The sequence below is a fragment of the Podarcis erhardii genome (genome assembly GCF_964252035.2).
Source record: "Podarcis erhardii genome assembly, chromosome: 4".
In the NCBI taxonomy this organism is placed as follows: domain Eukaryota; kingdom Metazoa; phylum Chordata; class Lepidosauria; order Squamata; family Lacertidae; genus Podarcis; species Podarcis erhardii.
Window position 1 is genome coordinate 51103967 of NC_138508.1, and position 19533 is coordinate 51123499.

The 19533-nt window shown below is 38.7% G+C and overlaps 1 long non-coding RNA gene across 1 annotated transcript in view; it reads right to left on the bottom strand.

The window, feature by feature from the left end:
* The window catches only part of LOC309340056, a 39265-nt gene extending 25032 nt beyond the window's left edge, over positions 1-14233 (bottom strand). Inside the window, exon 1 of the long non-coding RNA XR_014155778.1 lies at positions 14144-14233. This is a non-coding gene — a long non-coding RNA (uncharacterized lncRNA). The remainder of the gene's footprint in view (positions 1-14143) is intronic.
* Between the last annotated feature and the right edge of the window lie 5300 nt (positions 14234-19533).

Here is a 19533-nt window from a genome sequence, read left to right on the forward strand (position 1 = left end):
GTTGTGGTGCTCACCTTGCTTCAGACTGAAGGAGCTGGTGTTTGTCCACAGACAGCTTTCTGGGTCATGTGGCCAGCATGACTAAACCGCTTCTGGTGCAACGGAATACTGTGACAGAAACCAGAGTGCATGGAAACACCATTTACCTTCTTGCTGCAGTGGTACCTATTTATCTACTTGCACTGGTGTGCTTTTGAACTGCTAGGTTGGCAGTTGTACCCTTATGTATACAACCCAGTGTTATCACTGCGTACAGTGAAATCTAGGTCCAACAGTTGTTAACCACAGCACAGCATCAAAATTGTACATGTGGGTAAAATTCCCAACCCTATCCCACCAACAAGTGGCTAACTGCTGTCCACACCAATGACAAGCAGTTTAACTGGAGACGGTGATCAGGGAAGTCAACAACAATGCCAAAACTGAAGCCTGATCCCCCTTCTTTTATAAACCAGGAGGCCATCAACTTGACTGGGGCCTGAACCATGCCATCCTATATAACACTGAAGCTGCTAACCACATTATTTCTTCAAAGAAAGTTGTGGCCATGATTAACTCTTCTTATTTGTCAGTTTCTTCTATCCTTGGGTCTGAGGAGAAATAATTCATCTGAAATGCAGAAAATACTACCATAAGATTAAATTATTAACAAATTTCTTTATCTAAATGATTCTGGAGAGAACAAAACTATATGTGAAATGAGATGGATCTCATCCTTTCATATTTAAATATGAGAAAATTTCATCACTACAGTCATGTTCAGCTATTTTGGGATGTTACAGTGTTTGCTTCAAAAGAATCCATTGGCATGCAAAATCCAATGTTCTTGCAATTGCAGGGGTTTTTTTCTGATGTGGGATTGCATCTCTCCTCTCAAATAATTATAAAGGTTAGTTTGGGTTGCAGTTGAGCTAAGTAATTGAAATAATTTCAATTTCCTTATTTCTATGCCTTTCTGCTAAACATTTACTTTAGCATTCCAGCCAAATCACAAGCAGAAGATGAATAACATGAAAAAAAAGAGTAGTTTTTTAAAGGAAAAAACGAACATTTCCTTTTAACCAGAGAACAGTAGCATAAAATTCCTCTATCAACTATGTCACTAGACATTAATAAAAGAGCTGCAAAATGAATACAAATAAGTGATAGCATAATGGTGCCAAACATTTTCCCATGGAATTGTGGATATCATTTCTAAGGAAATATTTAAGTTATCTAAGCAATGTTTTTTGAAGTTTTTCCATAGAAGTCCCAATGGCTATATATAACAACCTTCTTAAAAGCAAGCATTTTATATTGCCAATGTACTTAATTTGTCTAACTAACTACTCTGTAAATAATAACACTCGCATTTGTAAATGGGCACATACTGAATTTGCCACATCGCTGGGTTCTTCTGTCTCATACCTTCTAGTCAATTTTGTCATGTTATCTGCTCTGCATGGAATCAGAGACGGTTTTAGGGTAGCACAATCGGTTTGGCCACACCGAGCACTGCACTGCATAGGGTAACCACAACAGAGCAAGAGAGACAAGGGCCACCAAATTTTAGCATTGCACAGGGCACGACTGACATTTCAGAGCCCTGCTTAGCAGGGGGTTGGACTCGATGGCCCTTGTGGTCTCTTCCAACTCTATGATTCTATGAACACTGATGGAATCAAGTTAGAGGCAACCTCAGAATAGCTAGCTGGAAACTTAGCAAAGCTTCATCCTTACCCCCTGAAGCAATCACAGATCCCATTGTATATTAACTGAGCAATCCTATGCATGCCTACTCAATGGATACTCCCAAGTAGGAGGATATAGGAATGCAGCCTTCAGCTGTTAAAGGAAATTACATTAATAATGCAACTGTAAAAAAACACAACAAAATTCAATGACTTTCTGCATTTGAATGTGTTTTCTGCTGAGAGCTGTGGTGTATAAAATGTTATAAATATGTGAAACTTGAAAGAAAATATTAAAAGAGAAAGAGAATATTAATAAATGTCAAATGCTTGTGGGGGGTTTCCTTTTAAAATGCTTATTTCAGTATTGACAGGCACAAACAGGTTGCACTGTTCTTTCCATTTGTGCAGGAGTGGCTAAACTATTTTAGTCCAAGTCCCGAACTGACTCACGGCCAACCCTCTAGGGCCATATGTCACAGTAGGTGTGGCTTAATGTCAACGCAGCTTCTTTCACAGGAACATTTTTGACAAACCAGCCACTTTGCAAATAGCGTTAATTTTTATCCATTTATTGAATTTTCTAACACCCTTCATCGGAGGATCAGTGGGCAGTTTATAATGTAAAAGCACAAAAATATATACCTTAACAACAACCAAAAGAATAACTACCAACACCATCACAGAGTCTGAAAGGGCATAGATTGTGGAATTAGCCAAAGGCCTGTGGGAAGGGGAATGTTTTGCCTAAAGATATACAACAAAGGCACCAGGCGAGCCTCCAGCATTTCACAGTGAAACTGTTTCTGTCATGCTGGATTTTTAAAACTGCATGAGTTTGAGAGAAGGAGAGAGCGAAGATGACCTTTATTTACATCCAAGTTGATGCAGAAGTGGAGTTTACATCACTGGATTGTGGCCATATATAGGCCATATATACAGCCAAAATAAACTGAAATAGAGATTTTTGCTGTAGGTCATTTGGACAAGGTCAATAAGAAAGAAACAGGACAGTGGCCATCAGAGGTGCATCCATATTCAGCATTAGGATTATTATGCATTCATGCTTCTGCACGTTTGATTAAAAAAATCATTCTTGTTTTCTCTAAATATTATTTGAGCTGCCTGAGCCTTGAAATAGCAGCCCAAGACTCTCTAAGAGAGTCTCTAGTGAGAAGTGGGGAGTCCATCCTTATTCACTGAAGCTATAAATCTTGCTCAGTGCCTCTAGTACCTTCCAGTAAGTTCTGATTATGATCATACTTGCATCAGTGTAGGCATTTCTTCTTGCCAGACAAAATGATCTCCACTTTCCTTCTGTATGCCATTCTGGGGGTTCTCATGACCCCCCCAGAGCAGATTTGGGGTGTGTGCACAGGGCTTTCACAAGATTATTGGAGTGGTGGTGGTTTTAGTTTGTCCTTCAAAATATTGAAAGTGGGTTGCTCTGCTTACAGTATGCCTCTTCCTTGAGTTTCTCATCTTCCAAGGTCCTTATTTTGCAACAGGAAGGGAGGGCAACAAATGTAATGCTACCAACTATTTGTTCTGTTCAAAGTAGTAAAACACTAGCAGCCATTTTGCCATTACTATTTCAAAGCCCAAGGAATTTAATTAACATTTTCCACACTTCAAATTAAAATTCAGCCACTAAATATACAGAGTAAGCTGCCGATATAGTTTATGTTTCCGTCCTCAAGAACAGTTGTTAGCTCTGCAGAGTTTTTGACGAGTGAAGACTGCCATCTTCTGACTTCCAACGTGATGCTGAAGAGTTGAACAGACAGCTTAGTTATTCATAATAATACCTGTCACAGTGCTTCCAGATGAAAACTCTTGGCCCGTATCTTGGCCATGTGTTCTGCTGTGATGGATATCAACCAGCAACCTACAGAAGGATGTTTCAGCCTTGCAAGAGAAAACAGTCTTTTATGCTAAAAAGCAAAATGCCTGTGCTCATAGGCTTCCCTGGAGATGCAATATGTTCCCATCCTTCAACTCTATGGACAATAATACATTTAGAACTTCTATTCTGTGTGGTTAATAGTACATTTTAAAAATGCTATTGTCCCTATAGACTAGAAGGGCAAGCACTTTTAAAGAAATCATTTAGATCAACATCCAATGTCAAAAACAATTTTTCACATTGCTTGGGTTAAAGTAAAAGGATTATATAGCCATTCGAAGCCCAAAGAAACATTGTTTTTAAAAAAGGAGGCACAGACATACAAGTTTCTGAATGAAGTGCAAGAACAGCTGAACTAAAGTAAGCATCTTGCATTTACATTTAAAAGTAGGGTCCTCTATACCAGTGTTTCCCAACCTTGGGCCTCCAGCTGTTTTTGAACTACAATTCCCATCATCCCTGACCACTGGTCTTGCTAGCTAGGGATGATGGGAGTTGTAGTCCAAAAACAGCTGGAGGCCCAAGGTTGGGAAACACTGCTCTATACAACCATAGAGAGCTGTTTACAAAAGGAAGCACTTGATCCCAAGTAGTTCCTGCATACTTCCTAGGTCACAGTCATTATTCATTAGGAAGATTGATCACTTTAGATGCCTTAGTACACAGGCAGAACAAACGGGAGGGTAATTGTTGTAAGTTTCTGAGTGGGAGGGGGGACTTAGCTCAATGGTAGAGCACATGCTTTGTGTACAGACAGGTTCAGTCTTGAGCATTAGCATCTGGTTTCAGGACCGAATCAGTCTTGGCCACCCTGTTGCATTACCTGTATCAGGAGAGGGGCAGGGGAGTGCAGCACTGTTACTCTAACTTTTTTTTTTAAAAAAATAATATTTATTCAAATTTTAAAGGTTACAAAAAGAATCAAAAAAGAAAAGAAAACAGTACATAAAAGCAAATCACATCCAGGAAAAAGTAAAAGAGCGAAAACAGAAAAAAAGAGAAAAAAGTTAAAAATACATACAGTCAAAAAGTCAAAAAGAAAAAAAACCCAAGTCAAACCTTTACAAATTTTCCTTTCTTTAACTTATTTCCTTGACTTCCTCACACCTCCCCTCTTTATATTCTAGTTCAGATAGGTATTTCAGCAAATCCTTCATCTTGTTTTTATCCTAATAATTTATCTTGATATCCTTTAATTTTTCATTCTCTCTTTCACCAATTATCCATCCATTTTTACTTTATTTAATCTTATTTCTCATTAAAACTGATATATTTGAACTTATTCTCTTAAGACATTTCCCCTAGGGTTATAAAAATTTCATTCTACGATTTTCCCATTTTTCATTAAATTTTTTTTTTAAAAAATCTCAATATATACATTTTAAATTCCCAATTTTCTTCCACTGTCTCCCCTCCCCGGTCTCGGCCACTACCAACAGTTCCATCAACCTCCAACAGTCCATCAACCTGGAGATCTTAAATCCGAGGCTCTTAACTCTTCTTCATGTCCCATCTGCCGATCTTCTTGATAATCTTTGGTATTAAAAAACAGTTCTCGGAGGGGCTCCAACCCAACGATGATCATATTCCTTCTTAGCAAGTCTGCCAGATTTCCATAATTAAAGGTAGGGCCCATAAAGTATTCCAAGCCTTGCTTCACACTTCTTCCAAGTCCAAAGGCCCCAAATACTCAAATCTCCTCCTGGCTCAAATTCATAGCCCAAAAGTCATTTGATCCCCACATAAGGTGATCTCTCGACCTTTCATTTTCCAAATCAAGCCAGGCTCCCATCTCCAAAACCTGGCTTCTCTTAATTACCGCCATATAAGGCCTCAACTTATAATCCTCCATTTGCCTCTGTAGGGTTAAGGCTCCCCCTTGCTTCACTTTCACAACAACACTCTCCTTCTCTGGTTCTTCAATGTCCAATTTCCTGTTCTACTCACGGGTTGTTGTTTAAAATCCAATTGTCCCCAGGAAAAAGTCAGCGCTCTCCGGCAACGGCTGTGCGGCTTCACTCCGTAAAAATAGCGGTCGATTCAAAACACCGCGCCGCTCGCCCCACGTCGCTTTGGATCCCCAAAAAAGGGGTTTCCCTGTGAGTAGGGGGGGCGCTCCTGGTGTCAGCCGAATCCCACATTCCCAGGCTTCCTCCGCCTGGGATTTTTAAGGGGTCTCCGCCTTCGCCGCCGCGGCAATACCCGAATTTCACGGAGCGTGTTCCTCTCAGTCAGAGGAATTCCGCCATTGCCGATGGCGCTAACCCAGAAGTCCCGCTGTTACTCTAACTTGATCTCTCATAAGCTTTTGAAACCACTGACCTGTGTTATCCTGTGTTGTCTGTGTTGGATAGGTATTGGAGGCTGTGTACTGCAGTTGTTCCAGTCTTACCTGTGTTGTTGATTCCATGGAGGATTGTTGAAGGAGTGCTTTTTGACACCCTGGCACCTGTGCTATAGCATTCTACAGGGCATTCTTGTCCCCAATTCTAGACCATAGAGTTCAAGATCATAAGATTGGGTTGGTCCACTGCAAAACTCTGACTGAATTATTTCCCCCTTCACCCCTAATTTTGACCCCTTAGGAGATGTAACAGCAGTTATATCTCTTTGCAGATCTAGATTAACAATCAAACCATTCCAGGAATGTGGACCAGATACTCAGATATTTCTCACTTGCCTCTCTTCTGTTTAGTGAATGCCACTTTGTCTTTTATTCTTCCTTCAAGAAATGGTACTGATGTGCTTTTAGATTCCAGCAGATTTGATTACTGTTATTTGTTTGCTATTAGGCAGGAAAAAAGCCCTTTTGTTAGGAGTTTGATATCCCAGCTTGGCTCCTAAAATATTCCTTTTCTACCTGAGAATGTGCTTGTAATAATTCAGCAAAGCTGTTAGCCTGAGCTCTAAAGAGGATCAGGATTAAATGAGCACAAGGAAGTGCATTATCTTCCCCGAAGGTGATCTTTTCAGCTCATGGAGCAGGTCACAAAGCCCTATCCTACACCTGTTTACACTTTATCTTGAGGTGGCACTGCTCAAATTCATCTGACTAATGGAATATGAATTTACTCTGCTTGCTCACTTGCCTGCTAACATAAATATCTCCAAACAAAAGGAATCTTGACCCACTTTCACGAATTAAACGAGAGAAAGAAGACCTTCTCAGCACTGATGCAGGCTGAATACACACACTGTAGATTGTATATTTTGAAGGCTATAAACTAAAGTCACTTCATCGTTTGCAACTCCAAAATTGCTTCCCTGTGAGGATACTGTGTGCTGTTGCTACATCATATTATGAGCTTGAATTGTGGACCAGCACTCTGCTGCAGAATGTCTGCATAAAAGCAACAGTAGCTCCTAGTCAGGGTGGTCATGTTTACTATTTAGAGAAGAGAGTCCTCTACTTGAAGGGCTGCCTGGTTTAAGACTATTTTGAAGTTAAATAATCATAATAAGGGAGAACAGGGGTCTTGTAGATGCCCAGGATAGAAGACACACAGGACACCTAGACACAGTTTTCCCTACAATTGTAGAATATTTCTACATAGGTTACAGCAATTGGGTGACATCCATTCTGTAGCCAGAAAAGGAAGGAGAAATTTGATTCAGTTGTCATTTTGAGGTGAACCTATCTAATTCACACTAATGTGTACATTAGTCAAAATTGAATTAGGAGAAATTGCACTAAAATGCTGGTGAATTTTCATGATGACTTAAAAACCCCCACCACAAACTGAGCTGGAAATATGAGAAACTGAACTTCAGATTGGAAATATGATAAACTGAAGCACCACAAAATGGTCACATTTGCCCATCTCTACCTGTAGTCATCCTATGGTAAAGCAATAACTTAGGACATCTGCATTGAACTGCATTGTGGGGGAAAATGTTTCATGGGTGAGCACAGTTATATGCTATAGCATATGAACTGTCTCCTAGTTTCTGGTTTTCTTTATGCCCATTTTTCACACCACTATGCTTCCAATACAACTACAAAATGAATGAATATGTTGGTATTTAATTTGTCCCATGAGAGAAATAATCATAATGATCTCCAAAACTACTTACTAAAATGTATTCAGAATCCCTTCTAGACTTTTACTAGAAGAGTACTCCTCCTCCTTTTAAAAAATAAATAAAAAAGGATATATACTATACATGATATTTTACTTTCCATGAAAGTGGTAGTGTCTGTTTCATTTTAAGACTTATGACATATAAGTGTTGACTAAGCAACTCCTCTTTCAGAAATTCCCTCTTTTAAGTGGCTGATAATCTTCAGTAAAGCTCAGAAACTGAACATCTTGTGGGAGAATCAATCAATTATTTTATCCTATTTTTTACATTTAGAGTCTATCCATTAACCACAGTCTCTGGGAAGTTCACTTTAAAAAACAACAACAAAACAACAACAACAACAGATACATTGCAGCAATAAGCCTATCAATTATATGCATAAAGTCAACACAAGCAGCATAAATTTATTTTACAATGATAAAACCCAGCTGAAAGCCATTGTTCCATAGACTAAAATACACTGAAGCATAATTTGTAAAGGTATAAGAAGCTAAAATGGTTTTCATGTGGCACCAAAAAGACCTTATCATATGTGCTAATCGAGCCCCACTGAAGAAGTCATAGTACAACTCAATAGGGGCAAATGTAAGGTTCTGCACTTAGGCAGGAAGAACCAGCTGCACAAATATAAGATGGGGGAATCCTGGCTTGCTAATAGTGCATGTGAAAAGGATTTAGGGCTCTTAGTAGATGACAAGCTTAACATGAGTCAAGAAAGTGATTCAGCAATGTGAGGGTGGAAATGCTCTTCTAAGTTGCAATAACAGTAATGTCCCAATCAAGGGAAATCATAGTACAGTTCTGCTCTATTCTGCCTTGGTCAGACCACAGCTGGAATACTGTGTCCAATTCTTGGCACCACAAGAAGTATATTGACAAGCTGGAATGTGTGCAGAGGAGAGCAGTCCAGATGATCAAGGGTTGAGAAACCAAGCCACCTTAGGATCTTTGGAGGTTTTAAAGCAGACATTGGATGGTCACCTGTCATAGATGCTTTAGTTGAGATTCCTGCATTGCAAAGAGTTGGACTAGATGAACCTAGAGGTACCTTCCAACTCTAAATCCTATGATTCTTCTTCATCATCATCATCAAAGTTGTTTATGTCTGTTCTCTGTACATATCCTCACCAAATTTGTCACAATGGTTCCTGCGACTGAGGAACAGATTTTTGTGTCTGTTTGGATATCATCTGATGCTATTTTGAATCAAGATGGCTGGCTGAATTTTTCAAAACTGCCTTGATTTTAATCATTGGTCTCAAAATTGCACTGATCCTTCCTTCCTTCCTTCCTTCCTTCCTTCCTTCCTTCCTTCCTTCCTTAGAATCCCCTAACAATGCCAGACACTTTCTGTTAGTATTCACATAAAGCAGGTCTGACTGGCCACAAATAATTATTCCCTTTTTCCATCTGAAATTTAGAATCTGCACAAAAAGATGCATTTTAAAAATACACTCAGTCACGTTGTAAACAGGTGAATAAGCATATAGTACTTGTTTCTTGAAAAATAAATTTGATGTTTTATATTCCCAGAAATAAATTGGACTAAAAATAATGTTTGTGTGGTGTGTTACATGACAGGTTTGTAAAGGAGAAATTTCAAGTCTCTGCAGCCTACAATCCATGGTTAGCACTAGCAGAGCACTTTGGGATGCAGTCCCAATATCAATGGCTTACAGGAACTCCTGGAAACCTCTCAAAGCAACTTCAGTGATGGCAATTAGGCTGTGACCCAGCTCCTTCATCTTCAGTTGTTAGAGGGCTGTACGAATAACATGACCCAAAACTTTATAGTAACACTTTCATCTGCATTCTGGAGCATTTAATTAAATTTTCAATTAATCATTATTTGAATGTTGGGCCTCCTGCTGCTGCAATATATTTGATTAAGAATTAGGCCATGTGTAAGCCTACATTAGTAAACCCAAATTAAGCTTTTCATAAAAGCTAATTTGCCAATCACTGCTTTCAGACCAACAAAACACTAGAGGGATTTTTATTTTATTTCTTGCAGATTATGTGTCTCTATTTAGGACCTTTCTTCCGTTTTGATTATCTATAATTCTGTTAAATTTATATTATATTGCTGCAGCTTTTCTGAAAAGTACCATTCATTTTCAAATGATAGGAGGCTAACCTATTAATGCTATACAATTATTGAGTTTCTGTATCACTGGATGTGGTCAGTGGCCATTTCATTGTGTACTCACCCCGTAAGAGACCAATAGTGCAGTAAGATTATTTTAGACACTGGATTTAAGGGTCTTACATGAGGTGTGTGTGTGTGCGTGTGTGTGTGTGTGTGTGTGTGTGTGCAGGAGGGAAGGGGGCCTAGGAAGTAATTTACTTCACTTCACATCTGAAGAAGTGTGCATGCACATGAAAACTTATACCCAGAACAAACTTAGTTAGTCTCTAAGGTGCTACTGGACAATTTTTTATTTATATATATATTCCAAATGTGGTAAGTCCTGTGTTTGTGGACCTTCATGCTTATTTAGTTTAGTTTAGTGTGGCCCTGGCCTTTTGTCCAAAAAGCTCTGCCTTGATGACACCACAAGGTAACAGCACTTGGAAGTAAGCACAAATGCCATCTTGGCAATGTGTGCTCATTAAGGCTGATGGGCAACCACAGCAGAAAACATGGTACCAGCTGATGCACTATCACGCTAGCTCTATTTTGTGACAGCTTTCACTGAGAAATCAATCAGGATTAAGATACTGGGAAAAATCAGAGTGTCTTGGAATTCTAAACTATTACAATGATCAAACTCTTAATCCTGTGTACAATACTGGTAACCCTTGCTCACTTATTTTAACCAATTCTGATTACAATAAGCACAGAAAACATTAAACATATTACAAAGCAGAAAGATAAAAAGACGGCTAAGGATCTTGATTCACATTCTCCTTTTATGCTTAAAATAAAGTGATCTCCCTTTGTGTTTAAATTAAGTGTATTGTTGCCATAGTAGGTGAGAATACATGCCCATCAAAAAAACAAAAAAAACAAAAAAACCATATTAACTCCTTTAAAAGGGAATCACAGAATGGCACTAAATCCTCTGAAGAATTCATCTTGGAAAGTTCCTGGAACACGTTTGATACATCTTTTCTGAGATACATTTATTGCTCTAGATTCCTCTCTCTAAAGAAGTGAAGTAGATGACCACTAGGGAGAGGTCATTTAATACTATTTGAGTATTACTAACTATGGGATCTCACCCAGTTTTCCTTAAGCTTTTTGAAATCAACCTTCTATGGAAGCATTAGAACTAATTTCAGGGTGTCTTTTTTTTAAAAGAAAACTCCCACCCCATTTGATGAAAGGCAGGCAGTAGCTCTTTAAAATAAATAGATAAATTAGGCAGGTCAGAGTTTGAAGACTTTCTCTGGAATGAGGGTAAGATTCCTGCCCTGTACTTCAGATACATTAACAGAAATGAAAGACAAAGTTGTCTCAATCCATTAAAATTGCTCTTCAGGGGGTCAGCATTTCAAACATGCCTCTTCTCCATTAGCCAAGGACCAATCAGAGGTTATTTCTGAATGCATAGTCTGCTTTACAGGCTTCTGACCATGGCATTTGTCTGATTATAGGCTTTTTACATTAAATGGTGGTTAAAAACGCTAAGCGGTAAGTGTACTTCTTAGAGAAGGTCATCGCATTATAACCTACTGTGAAGAATTGGTAGCATGCAGGCAGTTTCCTACCCTTTGGCCATTCTCTCTTTCAGCTTACTAAGCGTGCACAGATGTTAAATATGCATATACCATGGGTTTCTGGCAAACTGATCACACCAGGATACTCCAATAGACCCAGCAACTGAATCCTCTGGCTCTCCAGAGGATTTCAGAAAACAGTATGAGTGGTTACAGCCCTGTTGAACTGTCACTAGTATATTTAAATAATATAAAGAGCAAAAATAACAGACATAACTTCTAGGTTATCCAATCAGGTTGTGTATTCCCTAGTTTGAATCTTAAAGTCTTACTTAAGCTTTTACATAGGTTCAATTTCAGTATATATTATGCAGTAGTGTCAGATTATAGTACATCTTCCTAAGGAATTTTAAGCAAAAGCATGCAGTACTTTATTACTCAACACTCAGGCCACGGCTCTGTTACTAAAACACAGGAAATGTTTAGACCTAAGCACAGCTAGAAATAAAATGCTGATGGCCCATTGCCCTGAGCCAGCTCCATTACTAATGTTCCCTAACTTTCCCACCATGGAGCAACAGGTGACTTACTGAGTGGAACATGGGCTGAACAAATTCAGAGTAATTTAAAGAGGAAGCAGAATTAAATAGTGTGCACGTGCTTTGCCTCCAGGTTCATTGGAAAGTCATCCTTTTAAAAAAATAAAAAAGAGAACCTACTGCTTATTATTTTTGTAAAATAAATGGCCCATCTCTACATTTGCCTGCAGCGACGTGATTTCGGAGTTCTTTCAACTCTCTAGGGCACAGAATGAAAGTGGCGGCTCCCCACTGAGTCTAGCTGCAGCTGAATCCTATTTGTGATTTTTCTATGGAGAGGGAACTCATCATTTCTGGCAAAAAGAAAGTTTTAGTTTGACATGAGTTCTTTTTTAAAAAAGAGTTTAAATTAAGGAAATTATTCCTATGAACTGTTAGCAGTTCATTCCTCAACACGACACATGCCACATCCTTCCCTTAGAATCAAATGAACCACTTTATTTTGCTCTCTGTAGACAAAGCATAGGAAAACTTTTCTTTCTTTCTTTCTTTCTTTCTTTCTTTCTTTCTTTCTTTCACACTGGAACTCTCTTCCATGTGAGTGTAAGAAGCAGATTTTCATTAAAAAATTGACAAGTGCAAAATACCCACAATAATTTACTCCTTACAGAAAAAAAGGCCCAATTGTCAGTACACTTTTGCTCAATTGTGACCTCAGAAACTGAGTCAAAAATCAAGGAGAAACTGGTAGATGTGGTCCAGGTGTTTAATAATCAGCAATATATATTTCTGGTAAGGCTGCTTTGTATCCATTCACTTCCCACTCAGAGGTTAAAATATGAGGACGCACTTCTGGGACAAAACTGTATGTATATTTAATTTCCCTCCATGAAGGTTTTACACTCGATGGTTTCACATGTGAGCCAGAAAACTTATTATACAAAATGTATTTCCAGAGAATCTTTAAATGGCAGTCTTTACTGAACCAAGTCTCAGGTAGACTTTACCCACCTAAAATGGCTATTAGTCTTCTAACCAGTAAAACCCATCACCCCCTTTTAGGATTTAACTTCCCCTCAGAGAATCAAAACCATTTTGCCAGGTCTAGGCAACTACAAACAGATAATCAGAACACAGGCAACCCCAATCTCTAACTGAGACCAAATCATCCCAATGACAGATAATCCCTATCTGAGCCCACTCAGACAGTCAAAGACTTCATCTGCTTACCCAAACAACAAGTACTTATCTCACCATTAAACTGTCAGCATCTAACTGAAATTCCACACACACTCTCCTGATTGGCTGATAGTTGCCGGGTCACCAGCAGGGGAGAGCCAGATCCTGCTTGTCACAATCAGCATCTCACAAACACATGTGGATCGAAACATAATTATCCTTCAGGTTTCACATTTCACTGAATTCTACCATGCAGTTCTTACCTGTCCAAAAATATCTCAAATGGCATTTCAAAATGTGACTTTCAAGGCAAAATACATTTATAAATACATGTTTTGTAAGGAAAAAAACATTCAAAATAGGTATTTATATTTATATTTATATTTATATTTATATTTATATTTATATTTATATGAAATATGAAATATGGATTTTTATACATTTTCATCATCATGATAATTGATTAATACCAAAATGGGATGGAACAGGATTATGGATGAATATTTGTGAAACTGATATAGATAGGAAATAAACGGATCCATCCCAACTGATAAGTTCTTCTGTTACTGATAATTTATCTACATGTTTCTAAGCATACCCTACAAATCACTGCTGCCTGATATGCTGGTCCTTCTTCAACAAAAGGCACTTTGTGAATTTGTTCCTTCTCTTCAATACATATTTAAGTTTCACATTTTAATGAATAGTTCATAATTTGTAGTACCTTAATCTCTATAATAATTAAAAAAAACCAGCCTTGTCTACCTCTTAAATTATGAAAACAATATTTAAACTCTATACCTGCTGAGGAAAATTTTATTTGAATAATGGTGTGATATTAACAGTGCTTGAGAACCTAATTGATACCATATTTAGCAAAATGTAGATTCCATAGCATATAATTAAGTTTGAACTAACCCCTTTGTTGAACCACTAGATTCAGATAAATAAGTGAATGTGAGGAGAAAGTTAGGAGTAAACCAGAAGCCAAACTAAATCACTAATGAGTGCAACAGACCACTATGACTGATGCCCCAATTGGCACCTTAAGGAATGCTACTCCCATCCTTGAGTGGGAGTGTATTTGCTGCACCCCAGCTTACCCAGGAAGAAGGTTCAGGATGGTTTGGCCCTTTGGAGGAGTCGAGGAAGATTCACATGCCACAATAAGCTGGCTCCACCCTCGGTCATTCCTCACCTCTCATTGTGCCATCTATTCTCCTTCGGTATTATGGCCTTTGCTAGTTGCCTGTTTGGGGGCGGATTAAGAATTTTGTGGGAAGCTCCTGATTGGCCTAGGCACTTCTTTGCCTACTCCATACTGCCGGGAGTCCTGTGTTTGGAGTGGCCTTTTGATTGGTTTAACTGGATTTTAGTATGGACCAGAATGAGAAATTTAACATTTGGTGGGATAAATATCTGGTGCATTATTAGGTTAAAGGCTTTCTTGGGTCACCCTATCCTGCCAAGATTTGAGATCTTACTTTTAAAAGACATCTGAAGGCAGCCCTGTTTAGGGAAGTTTTAAATGTTTAATGCTGTATTGTGTTTTTAATATTCAGTTGGGAGCCACCCAGAGTGGCTGGGGAAACCCAGCCAGATGAGTGGGGTATAAATAATAAATTATTATTATATTATGATTATCCTTTAGACTTGGCATGCACACTGGGGTGAATGCTGAATCGGTAGGCTCATGGTGCACATGTCAGGTTCATGTGACCCAGGTTTTCATAGCACAGAAGAATACTTCCTTCTAATACTTTGCTGTGGGGACACATGTGGCACTTGTAAACATGTCCAAGAAATGGGAGACAGTTGTTTCCTCCTGCTTTATGGAATTTCCTTCCCTGGGTTATATTTTTGATTTGGCTAATTATTGTTGCACATTACTCCAATCTCCAAATGGTGTGAGATTCCAGGGCTTCCAGACACATATCTGGGGTTCAGCTACCTCAGAATGGGGGACAGCAGAGACTGTGATGTCTTTATGATATATGAAGAAGTGTGCATGCACACTTCGTATCTGAAGAAGTGTGCATGCACACGAAAGCTCATACCTAGAACTAACTCAGTTGGTCTTTAAGGTGCTACTGGAAAGAAAAAAATTTTTATTTTGTTTTGACCATGGCAGACCAACACGGCTACCTATCTGTAACTGGATTTATGATATATGGTTTATTTACACATATATACAACCTAAGCCTACAGAATTAACACCCCAAGAGAGTCTTGCTTCTCTGATAGCCACTGCTTTGGATTCCAGCAGAAATCAGGCATAGTTCTGTCTCCTAGCTACCCAGCCTGAAGCCTTGCTTCTAGCTTCTACCTTACACAACTCAACTCCCAACCTTGTCTTGGTCTTTCTAACTACCAGTGAGTCTTTCAAACTACTACCCATTTTCCATATGGTACAGAACCACTTCCTCTATTACCTTAATGGGTCATATTTAGAGGGCTATTACCTCACCAGGAAGCTAGCCTGGCTTTTCCAGAAATTGTATCCAAGCTAGATCCAAGAATTAACTGTGGTCTCATGCACACAGCCAACCAACTCCCCTGTTGTCCAGAGGGGGAAAAAACTTAAACATGTTGCCGAGTTCCCAAAAAAATGGACCAGAGGCAATTGTACTTCATCCAGCAGAGCTTTACAGCTACTGAAGGCAAATAAGCATAACGGTCACAAATCCAATACATTCAGGATTGGCACAGTCCATAAGAAATCCAGTTGCAGCAGACTTAACCTAAACTTAACAATGACTTATAATAAGACTAAACATTAGCATATAGAACACCACTCTAGAATAAAGAGCTAGAAAGAGAAAGTGAGTGAAACCCAGGCAACTCCTGGCCTGACTATTATAGTCAGCATGACCATGACAGAAAGGATAATAGAATCAGTTTAAACCAGCTGTACTCAGCTTCCCAGAAGGAATAACCCAAACAAGAACTTTCTGCCTGTTTCTTTCACATAGAAAGAAACCTTCCAGAACACTCCTGAACCAATCAGAATAGGAAAGATTTCTACACATCAGATCAATACTTTCTGTACTAAGAAATGCAAACTGACACCCCCCCCAAAAAAACCCCTCATGATACTACATTTATATGTGTGTGTTTTTTGCAGATCATCTATGTTGCTCTCTCTCTCTCTCTCTCTCTCTCTCTCTCTCTCTCTCTCTCTGTGTGTGTGTGTGTGTGTATTCTGTATAACTTCTTTTCACCACAGTTTGATTTTCTGAGTCTTCTTGATGTGAGTGCTGGCAAAGCCATTTTGAAGTCAGTAGCCAGTGAAGCAAATTTGATGAACAACAAACTGCTCTATCTGCACTCCAAGGATATGTTCTGAGAGACAGCTTTTATATTGGAGCCTGTGTTGAAATAACCAACTCTGCCTGATCTTCTTGACATGCTAGAGTTCCTGACGAGATACAGTATCCAAATAAACCCAAGGTCTTTAAGATCAAGAAGAGTTTAAAACTATGTGACTGAGGGATGAGAGACGCAGACATACGTGCCAAGTGCTCTGTCTGCTGGTTTTAATACTAGGTTGGGAACTAAGAGAAGGGAAATGAATCAGTTCATTATATTTGTATGGACCATGGACTTTTATCCATCCTTTCTTACTGGACTATCAGCTTTTATCCATTCTTATTTACTTTTGACCTTTCTGAGCCATCTGGTTTTATTAACAGAGAAGAGAATATTTTTAATAATAAAAAGGCTGACTATTGAAAGAACCACCCCTGTTTTGTTCAGGTATGCTTTTCAAAAGGCCATCCTAACTGGGTTTAACCTTTATAGCTTTGGGGGAATTGGAGGCAGTCTTGCTTTTTTGGAGGTGGGGCAGTGGCTCTCAAGTTCCAACATAAAGACTTTTCACCTACAAATGAGGGCTAGCCTGTGACACGAGCAATCATTAAACACCCACCAGAATGGAGTTGTAATACAGTGGTACCTCGCAAGACGAAATTAATTCGTTCTGTGAGTTTTTTCGTCTTGCGATTTTTTTCGTCTTGCAAAGCACAGATTTTGGAAAAGCCTCAAAAATCACCAAAGTCTTCAAAAACCTCAAAAAAGGCTACCACACCGCGTGCTATGAGTTGCTCCTCGAAGTCAAGTCGCAACTGCACCCCCTGAATTTTAAGAAAAAGGAAAGGTTTTAAGAAAAAGGAAACAAACTTGCAAGACAAAGGAAACAAACTTGCAAGATGTTTTCGTCTTGCGAAGCAAGCCCATAGGGAAATTCGTCTTGCAAAGCAACTCAAAAAACGAAAAACTCTTTCGTCTTGCGAGTTTTTCGTCTTACGAGGCATTCGTCTTGCGAGGTACCACTGTATTATACAATATTTTATTCAAGTTGGCACCCTTGCTCCTCTCAGATACGGAATGATAACTTGTGGAAAAGGAAGGCTCTTCTATCTATGTAGGGCTACCTGTACAATTCAGAACCTGGGGGGGGGGGGAGAGAGACTCCAGGTCACAGAGCAGATAGAAAAGGTTTAGTCCTAGAAAATGTATTCCTTAACATTGAAGGAGCTGAATGACCTTGGGTGCAGGGCTAAACACACATTTGCAGTCTCCTTGTATTCCAGCTGCCCCTTTGGTGTAGAGCACATGACAAGGACTAATGATTTTTAAGTAGCTGGGATGATAAAGTGAAGGGAAAAGAAAGTCTATTTTCTTTTTTAAAAACGAATAATGGTGTCAAAACAGTAGCAGATTCAGAAAACATTGATTGTAGGAAAGCATAAAACAACAACAACAAAAGATGGAAGACAAAGAGTTTGGGAATGGTTTGTGCATCCCCCGGGAACAGAACAGCTTCAAAAATATTTGAAACTGAAAATTCAACTCCAATGTCTTCAACTCTGTCGGAAAAAATGCAGACAGCAGTTTGTGTCAAAATGTAGCATTCATCGCTACTCTTCTGAGGCACTTTTTAAGGTTCCTTCACAACAGCGAAGTCATTAAAGGCTCAGCTATGTAGCTGTTTGTTGGAAGCATTCATTTCTTATTGCCATCGTAAATGTCTCCTCTGCCCACTTAACAGACAACACGGAGAGAAGGGTGTATTCTCAATTGTTTCATTACTCTTACTTCTTGCCTTACCCCTGTTTTCAGGGTATTTTGTAGCCAAACAGTCTAAAATATATATTTGATGTTTAGCCACTGGATATTTCAAATGCATATATTAGTGCAAGAAATGAGAACTTTTAAAGACTATTCAGTATAATTCATGTTCAGAGAATATCTTTCCTATGTTATCTACCACAGATGTTTCTATAATTGTGATACATCTGGCAAATTTAATGTTCAATTGGCCTCAAAATTTCTCATTTCTTACCTAGAGCTGAAGTGGCTTCAAATCTGCCTTATCTATTTAATAATGCTTGAGTCTCCTTCCAAAGCTATTTTTCCTAACATAAACCTTCAGTCTGGTTGGCTGTACACCTACCCATGTTCATATTTTAAGATGTTAAAGATTATACATTTGGAATTTGGAATTTCACTGTTCCTGACTTATGAGAAAACAGAGTTCCACAAGATTGGCATCTTGAATTTATGTAACAAGTCAACTTTATCATAACAATTTAATGCATCATATATACTGCATCATAGCTACATGTGTGAAAGTCTGCCTGCTCACCATATTCCTCTTTCCTCCTCCTCGACCTAGCTGACATGGATTGGACAGTTGCCATCAGAGAGGTTATTAAATACTCTACTGAGGTTGGGAACTCTGTGACCTTCTTTTTCCAAGAGATGCTGTCTCATTAACAACTGCATTGATTTATGAGGTCCAAATATAGTTGTTACTGCATTTGGGAGGTCCTTTTCGCAGTCAAATGTATATAATGGCTGGCCACACTGCAGTGTGCTTGACACTAAACAGGTCTTAGTGGTTCATTATGCTCTGCACAGGGATCCCATCCTGTGTACAGACTGTGCTGCATAATTTTGAGCCAGCCTGTCAGAATTCAGCATATGAGAATTTCACCCCAAATCCAACAGTATGTTGCTTAAGCTGTCTGCCTCTCAGACGGTCTATTTTATGAACAATTTAAGTGACATGCTAATGCTAGCTAATCATTATAAACATCAACCTCTTCTGGTAATGATGTTAAATGTTGGCGAGATTAAAAGATGCACATCTTAAAACTGATGACAACCAATCAATATATCTCAATGCAAGTCTATCTTCTTATTCTTTTTTACCACAGAGAAATTAAACCCATTCACTTTCAATAACTGAATAAATGCTAAGTGTCATAAGGATTAATTGAGATTTGAATAGACCTATATAAATACAGTTATCAATCCTGCTTGAGCCACTATCCCCAGTGGTTCTTAAAAGGATGACAAATGACAGTTTATCATGGTTTCTCAATGACATAGCCTGAAATTACTGGCCTTGGGATACTCATGATACATAACCTCAGTAGGCATACAGCACACAAAACGAGACACTGGATGTTTATGATTTTAAGAAATG